Source organism: Galeopterus variegatus, unplaced genomic scaffold (genome assembly GCF_000696425.1).
Source record: "Galeopterus variegatus unplaced genomic scaffold, G_variegatus-3.0.2 Scaffold841, whole genome shotgun sequence".
Lineage (NCBI taxonomy): Eukaryota > Metazoa > Chordata > Mammalia > Dermoptera > Cynocephalidae > Galeopterus > Galeopterus variegatus.
In genome coordinates this window covers 276,894-286,066 of record NW_007726952.1, presented here as the reverse complement: position 1 = coordinate 286,066, position 9,173 = coordinate 276,894, and positions in this window count along the sequence as shown.

Here is a 9,173-nt window from a genome sequence, read left to right as displayed (position 1 = left end):
CCGGTACGGGGGCGACACTGAGGGTTGCGATCCGTTGCCGGACACGGAAAAAGGCAAAAAAAAAAAGAATTTTCATTTTTCCCTCACATAAAATTATATGTGTTTTCTCATATTATTAAAATATGAAGATACCTTTTAATGTTTGCATATTTAATCACAAGCACACACCATAATTTAATGTATTAATGTATATTTTCATTGTGATATGAAATTGTTTTACATTTTTTGAGTTTATAAGAAACACTGTGATGAACATTAGTACGTAATTTTTCTGAATACTTCTTTGATAACCAAACAAGGAATTACATCAAATGATGAAAACATTTTTTAGGCTCTATGCACACTGCCAAATTACTTCCTAGAAATATAATAGTTTACACTCAATAAACTGAACATTGCCCCTTTATTATATATGTATTTACATTTACTTTTTAGCTAATTCAGTAGATAAACATGTTTTCATTGTTTTAATTTTCAGTTATTTGATCCCTAGTGGGCTGAATACTCTTTCTAATGCTTTTCATATTGATTTACATGTATGTCTAATTAAAATATTATTAAACATATTACACATACAAAAGGTATACATAATTTAAATGTGCACTCTAAAAATCATTATAAATAGTCATAATAAAATAAGCCTCTGTGTCTTCAAAATTTAGTTTATGGAATAGAACTCCTAAGACTTTTAAGGTTCCTGTATATCTCATCCCAACCTATCTACTTTCCTCCCTACAGAGATATTCCACTATCCTGAATTTCTTTCTTTTCTTTATAGCATTACCAAATGAATTTTTCCCTAAAAATATTTTGTTTAATTTACCTTTTAAAACTATTAAATAAATAAAATTATGTTCTATGTACACTTCTGAGATTTGTTTTCATCATTTTAAAGTCTCTGTGGAGATTCATCTATGTTGCAATATGTAGCTGTTGTTTATTTTTCAGGTCTGTTTAATATTCTATCATAGTAATATCATACAATATTCATTCACTCTATTATGATGGAAAATCAGATTATTTGCATTTTTTAGCTATTTTAAACTATGCAGTTTTAGACATTCTTATATGTATGTATTCTTATATACAGGAGCAAGAGTGGGTATATATTTAGCTGGTTGTAGAATTTATGCATCTTTGGCTTTAATGGGTAATACAAATTGTTTTCCAAAGTAATTGTACAATGTACACCTGCACCGTTATGAAAATCCTCATTGCTTCACAACTTTATCAACCCATGGTGTTTTCTGACTTTATTTTTTGCCAATCTGATAGACAGAAAATGACAAATTATGGTAGTTTTACTTTGCATTTACCTGACTACTAATGAAGTTAAGCATCTTTTCATATTTATCCTCATCTGAAAAATTGTTTCCTTTTTTCTTTTCTTTTCTTTTTTTTCCTTTGACAGTTTGACTACTGAGATGTTTCTATTTTTCCTGTCCATTTATCAAAATAATTTAAATATATTATGAATACTAATCCTTTGTTGGTTATATCTAATGCGTATCTCTTTTTTCAGTTTTCAGATTTATTTTTCAGTCTATTTATGGTATCTCTAAATAAATAGAAATTTCTAATTTTAATGAATTGCAATATATAAATATTTTGTTTTTCTAGGTTGTGCTTTTTGTATCCATTTTAGAAATCCTTCCCTTTTTTGAGGGCTTAAAGGTACTATTTTAAGTTTTCTTGCAAATAATTTAAAGTTTTACCTTTCACATTTAAATCCTTAATTCATTTGTCATTTATTTTTGTGTGTGGTGTGAGGTATGGATTGAATTTCATTTTTTTTCCTGAATGAATAACAAATTATCTCAGCATGATTTATTGATTAATCCCTCTTTTTCTCTCTGATCTATAAAGCTAGCTCTATCATACATTGCTTCCATAATTTATGGGTTTGTTTCCTATCCTTATAGTAACACCTTACTATCTAATGTTTACAAAGCTTTAAAACAGAATTTGCTATTAGGGAGGGCAAATAGTTCTACTTCTGTCTTCTTCTTTATGAACATTTTGGATATTCATTCTTTGTTTATTTTATTTACATTTTAGAATCAGCTTGGAGAGTTTCATGAAAAACTGCATTAATAATATTTTTCAAGTTTCACTTTATATTTGTTTTAAATAGACTTTTACATCTAGAATAGTTTTAGATTTATAGAAAATTTGAAAATATAGCACAGAGTTGTCATATACCCCATATCTAGTTTCCCGTATTGCTAATATTTTACATTAGTGTTATAACTAATAAATCAATACTGATACATTATTAAGTAAACTCTATATTTTATTCAAATTTTATTTGTTTTTCCTAATGTCTTTTTTCTGGTGTAGGATCTCATCCAGGATACCACATTACATTTGGTTGTCATGTCTTACACTCCTCTGATCTGTGACAGCTTCTCAGACTTTTCTTGTTTTGTGACCTGATAGTTTTGGAGAATACTGGTCAGGTATTTTGTAGAATGTCAGTTTCATTCTGTGCAATGTTTTCTACATGATTAGACTAGGGTTATTGGTTTGGGGAGGAAGATCGAAGAGGTAAAGTGTCATTCTCAACACATTTTAACAAGAGTACGATGCTATCAGCATCACTTATCACTGAATATATTAACTTTGATCACCTGGCTAACGTAGTGTTTGCCATGTTTCTCCACTATAAATTTACTTTTTCCTCCTTTTTCATACTCTTTGGAACCAAGTCACCAAGTCACTAAAGGGGTAAGAAATTATATACTATCTTCTTAAGGGGGAATTATCTATATAAATATTTTGAATTATTTTGCATGGGAAATTTGTCTCTTTCCCCCTGTTTATCTATTTATTTAGTCACATATTTGTGGACAATCCTGACTCAGGAATATTTATTTTATTTTTGTTGAAAAGTATTGATTATAAAAAAGTATTGATATTTGTTGTGTACGGAATTGATACATGTATAAAATGTGCAATGATTAAATCCAGGTAATCAGCATATTCATCATTATAAAACTTAATCATTTCTTTGTGATGAGGATGTTCAGTCTCCTCTCTTCTAGCCATTTGATAGTATGCAGTAAATTGTTGTTAATTATAGATGCCTAGCTCAACTGTACACCGATAGAACTTATTGTTCCTACCTAGCTGTTATGTGTCCATTCACCAACCTCTCACTCTTCCCCCCCTCCCACCTTTTGTAACCACAGTTCTGCTTTCTCCTTCTAAAAGTTCAACTCATTCTTCCTCTTTCTTTATTTCTTTCTTTTTTATTTTTTTTTAGCTCCCACTTATGACTCAGAACATATTTCTCTTTCTGTGCCTGGTTTATTCATATAATTCACATATTTTTTTCTAAGCTCATCCATGCTGCTGCAAATTGCAGAATTTCATTCTTTTTTTAATGGCTAAGTAGTATTCCACTGTGTATATATACCACATGTTCTTTATCCAATTGTTAGTTGATGGACATTTAGGTTGGTTCCATATCTTGGCTAATTTGAATAGAGCTGAGATAAACATGGGAATGCAGGTATCCCTTTGACATGTTGATATCCATTCTTTTGGATATACATGCGGTAGTTGGATTTCTGGATTGTATCGTAGTTCTGTCTATATTTGTTTGAGAAACCTCCATACTGTTTTCCATAATGGATATACTGATTCACAAGTGGATATTTATTTTAATATACATTTATTTATTTATTTACTGTATTTAATTAATTGTATGTAATATATTTACAGATATACATTGATATATATTGATATTTTGTTTGTAATTATATTGAATTCATAATTTATTTGGAGAAAAATTGACAAGATTTTAAATCTTCTTATCCATGCACATGGTATATCTCTCTTCATTTATTTGTCTTTTTGTTGTCTTTGAATAAAGTTTTTGTGTTCCCTTCCAGAAATATTTTGCACATATTTTATTGAATAAATTAGTTGGTTTCATTTTATTTTTGTTGCTGTCTGTATCAGTCAGGGTTCATACAGAAGACAGAAATCATACCTGTAATTTTAAAAAGAGAAAATTTAATGTAAAGAATTATTAACTAGTAAAAGGTGATTAACTTCTAAAAAGAGTCAAAGAGAACTCTAAATAATACAGAAATAGCAAATGCAAGCAGCAGTTGCTAACTCTAAAGCTTAGAGAATATACCGAACAGAAGAACATATTTGGAAGAGTTCTCCTCCCAAGGAGATCTCATTGAAGAGAGTGTGTCTGTGGCTCACTGGACCGTGGAGAAATTCAAGTAGAAGCTGCATGCCTGAGCTGCTGAGCAAGCCATTAAGTTGCCAATAGGTTGGGCCTGGGAAACAGGAATCTATTTGCTAAGATGCAAGTGAAATTTGCTGGTAGATGTGCAACCCTGCATCTTCTGAACATCACTGGCAAAAATGCTGCTCCCTTGAGTGCCAACCCTGACTGATACAGACAGCAACAAAAATAAAATAAAACCAACTAATTTATTCAATAAAATATGTGCAAACAAAACTTGAGTGCCACCAAAACTTATTGAAAGGTAGGCACCATTGAGTGTTTTGCACACCATTGACAGCCACACTGTAGAAAATAAAGGAAGGCATACCAAAACCAGGAAGAGAGACTGTTGCTTCTGTTACACCTTGCAGTGTCCCACTTGTGCCCTCTTACTGACAAATCTTAGCATTGTTCCAGCAGGCAAAGAGGAAATGTTTACATGGTCCAGATCCAGAATTACAAAGCAAGACAAAGAAAGGTAGATCTGGCACACTATCACAAACAGTATGTTTTTTAAAAAAAATAGAATGTTCTCATTATTACTAGTGTATAAGATTACCATGAATTTTTGCCTATTGATGTAATATTTGGCAACTTTGATAAACTCCCTTATTTTTTTTTTCCTTTTTGTCTTTTTTACTGACCGGTAATTGGATCGCAACCCTCGGTGTCGCGCCCGTACCGGGGACCGGCAACGGGATCGCAACCCTCAGTGTTGCGCCCTCACCGCGCTCAGCCAGTGAGCGGGAACTGGTCTCCACATGGGATCCGAACCCTCGGCGGGAGCGCCGCCGCGCTCCCAAGCGGCACACTCTCCAGTGCACCACTGGGCCGGCCCTAAACTCCCTTATTAATTCTAGTATCCATGTATCCTTTTGGTTTTCTATGCTGACTATTTTATCACCTGTGTGTAATAACCATTTTGTTTCTCTCTTTAAAATCCTCACATGGTTTAAAAAATTCTTTTTCTAGGCTTATGGAGCTGAACAGAACTTACAGCACAATGTTAAATAGAAGTGGGGATGGTGGCGTTCTTGATATGTTCTTGAATCTGAAGGGAAAGCTTTCAATGTTTCCCTGTTGACTATAATATTTGTTATAGTCTTTTTTTTGTCAAAGATATACATTATAGGTTTAAGGAAGTTCTCCTCTATGCAAAAATTTAGAATATTCTCATCACTGGAGTAATTTTTTTTAAAGGCATACTTTTTAAAATTCTTTTGATGGCTGGTAGATACAGGAATTGAACCCCGGACTTTGGTGTTATCAGTAACACATTCTAACTAACTGAGCTAACCAGCCAGCCCTTGCTTTTTTTATTAAAGGTGAAGATAATTTTTTATAATTTTTTTTCTTGGTGACTGGCCAGTATGAATATTGGAACCCCTGTCCTTGGTTTTATCAGCATCATGCTTTAATCAAGTGAGCTAACCAGCCAGCCCAGCCCTTGTAATTTTGTCTTTTTTTTTTTTAAAGGCATACTTTCAAGAAGATCTTTGTTAAAATTGTAGGTAGCCTCTATTTAATTTTAGAAAACCTAAAGTTAAATTTATTTTTGTTTATTAAAAGCAGATTATAGTTAATAATATTTATAATTTTTTACATTCAATAATATATGACAAAAACTCTTCTTATTTGCTGCCTATTCAAACCACACAACAATCATTTGAAGTAGGAGAAGAAGGTGTGGCAGGAATTGCTACTTGATTTCTAAAATCCCTTCTGCTTTTTTCCACAATCATAAAATTTTTTAGCTGGGACACATGGTTGCTCAAAGTAAAGATACATTTCCCTTTGCAGTGAGTGTAAGTTTGTTACTTTGCTCTGGCCAATGGGATGTAAGTTGAAGTGCCCTGTAGCATTTTCACAGTAATCTTTTTAAAGAGATTGTTGATGTGCACCCTTATGCATCTTTTCTTTACCCTTTCATCCAGTACACTGCTTGGGACACGGATAATACCATCTTGGGCCATGAGCATAAGGACCACTCCTCTAGAATGTCAGGGCAATGAGCTGGAAGGGGCTGGGTCCCTAAAGACTGAGGAACAGAGTGACTGCCAAGTCATTGATGCACTTTTACACAAGAGAGAGATAAATCAACTTTGTGTTGTTTAAGCGTTTACTTTCTCATATTTGCTCCATCTAGTCAAGAAAAAGAAGGAATATGAATATATGTGTATATATATTTGCTAATATTAAGTATATGTAGGATAAACCATTAAATTTTAAAAATCTGATTACTAATAGGGATCTGGAGGAAATAGGGTGGATGGAACCGAAATACAATCTAGACTTATGTGAATATATTTGATTGTACAGATTTACCATTGGAACCATATAAATATTTTATGTACTTATAAGCATAAATTGAATTAAATAATAAATCCCTAAATACAAAAAGCAAATTAAAACAGTTGAATGTTGTATATTGAGTTAGAGGTATAACCAAATGGAAAAGGACTATTTCAAGTGATTTTGTACCACAGCAATTTGTCTGTGAATCCCTAGTGTGATGTACTCTAAGAACAAAAAGAATTGCAAAGATATCTTGGATATCTTTTTTTTTTTTTAAGAAAACAAAATTAATTGCTTACAGTTTCTGAGACTGAGAAGTCTAAAGTCCAGAGAACACATCTGGTGAGAGTCTTGGTGGTGGCAACGATGACCCAGGAGTCTCACATAGCAGAAAATGGTGGAACAGAGAGAGAAAAACTCTTCATGTGCTCTCCTTTTAAAGCCCTCAGAACCATGCCCCTGACCACCATTATTAATCCATTCACTAAGGCATGGTCCTACAGTATAATCACTTCTTCAAGGCCCCACTTTTCAATTACCATAATAGGATTTCCCACCCTTAACAGTTACATTGGGGATTAAGCTTCAATGAGGCAGGGGAGACACCCAATCTACAGCACTCCTCCCCTGACCACCACCCCTTCCCCCAAACTCGTGTCCTTTTCACATACAAATACATTCCTTTTGTCTTGGGGACAAAACGAGTCTTGTTTCAACTCAAAGGTCCAAAGTTCAAAGTCCCATGTGTGAAATCAAAAACAATGATCTACTTCCAAGATACAATGGTGGGACATATTCCATTCAAAGTATCATATTCAAAAATATGTACTGTAAGGTACATATTCCCATGCAAAAGGGAGAAATAGGTCAAAAGAAAGGAATAACAGGTCCTAAGCAAGTCTGAAACCTAGCAGGGCAGTCATCAAATCTCAAAGATGGTGAATCGTGTACCTTGACTCCATGTTTGACATCCTTTGCATGCTGGTGCAGGGATTGGGTCCCCAAGTCTTTGGGCAGCTCGGCTTCTATGGCTTTCCTGATCTCAGGTGATGCTTTAGCTCTCACAGGCTGGCACTGCATACTGGTAGTGCCACAATTCTGGGGTTTCCATGGTGATCCTGCTCTCACGACTCCACTAGGCACAGCACTGATGGGGTTTCTCTGCTGCAACTCTGACCCCACATTTCTGCTCGGCATTGCTCCAGCAAAGGCTATCTGCAGTGACTCTGCCCTTGTGACAGATCTCTTCCCGGGCCCCCAGACTTTTCCATACATCCTTTGAAATTGGGATGGAGTCTCCCAAGCCACCACAGCTCTGGCATTTTGCGAGCCTGCCTACTTAACATTGTGTGGGCCCTGCCAAGGCTTTGGGCTTGTATTTTCCAAAGCTGTGGTTCCAGTCACACCTGGGACCAATTTAGCCACAGCTAGAGCAGTCAAAGCACCCTGGGTACTGGTGCAGGAAGAAGCTTCCCGAGGTGGCACTGGGCAGTAAGCCCATGGAGATACCTCAGGCCTGTTCCCTGAGACCATTCTGTCTCCCTAGGCCTCTGGGCCTATAACAGAAGGGTTGGCCCTAGAGCCTTCTGCAATACCTTCAGGGCCTTTCCCCACTTCTCTTTATAATCTCTTTCTTTTGTACTAATCTTCTCAGCAAACAGGTGTTGAGATGCACCATTGTATGTTTCTCCTAAAAATGCTCTCTGCTTCTCTACCACATGGCCAGGCTACAAATTTTCCAAATCTTTACACTCTGCTTTCCTTTCAAATTCTGGCCTTATGTCATGCCTTTGCCACCATAATTCAGCATAGGCTTTTACAAGTAGTCATGCAGCTTCCTGAATGCTTTGCTGCTTAGAAATTTCTTCTGCCAAATACCCTGTGTCAGCACCTTGAAGCTCCACATTCTATAAAGCTTTTGGGTATGAACAGAATGCAGCCAAGTTCCTTGACAGCTCATAACAAGGGTGATCTTTGCTCCAGTTTCCAAAAAACTCCTCATTTCTATCCTTAGAATGGCTTAGAATTTCTATCCTTAGACCTCCTTAGAATGGTCTTTACAGTCCATATTTCCATAAGCATTCTGGTCACCACCATTTATCTAGTCTCTAAAATATTCCAAACTTTCCCTGGTTTTTTTGTCTTCTAAGCTTTCACCAGCATCTAGACTTTTTGTAGCCTGTTCCTCTGAATTCCTCCGGTCTTTCCTCAGCACCCGGTTCCAAAGCTGCTTCCACATTTTCAAGTATTTGTTATAAGCAACACCCCACTTCTCTGGTCCCAATTTTCTGTATTAGTCCATTTCTGTTGTTTATAACAAAATAATTGGAACTGGGTGATTTTTAAGAAGACAAAATTTATTGCTTACAGTTTCTGAGGCTGAGAAGTCCAAAGTCCAAGGAACACATCTGGTGAGGGTCTTGGTGGTGGCAACAGTGACCCAGGGGCCCCACATGGCAGAAGATGGTGGAGCAGAGGGAGCCAAAGATATCTGAAAATATATTAAATAATCTCAGTATTTATTGGCAGTGTTGGTATTGTTATGGATACAGTTGTATGTAATTGTGGAATAAACTTAGTGAGTTGTTGATGTTGCTTAAAATAAGGTTGTTCCCCCCCCCCCCCCCGG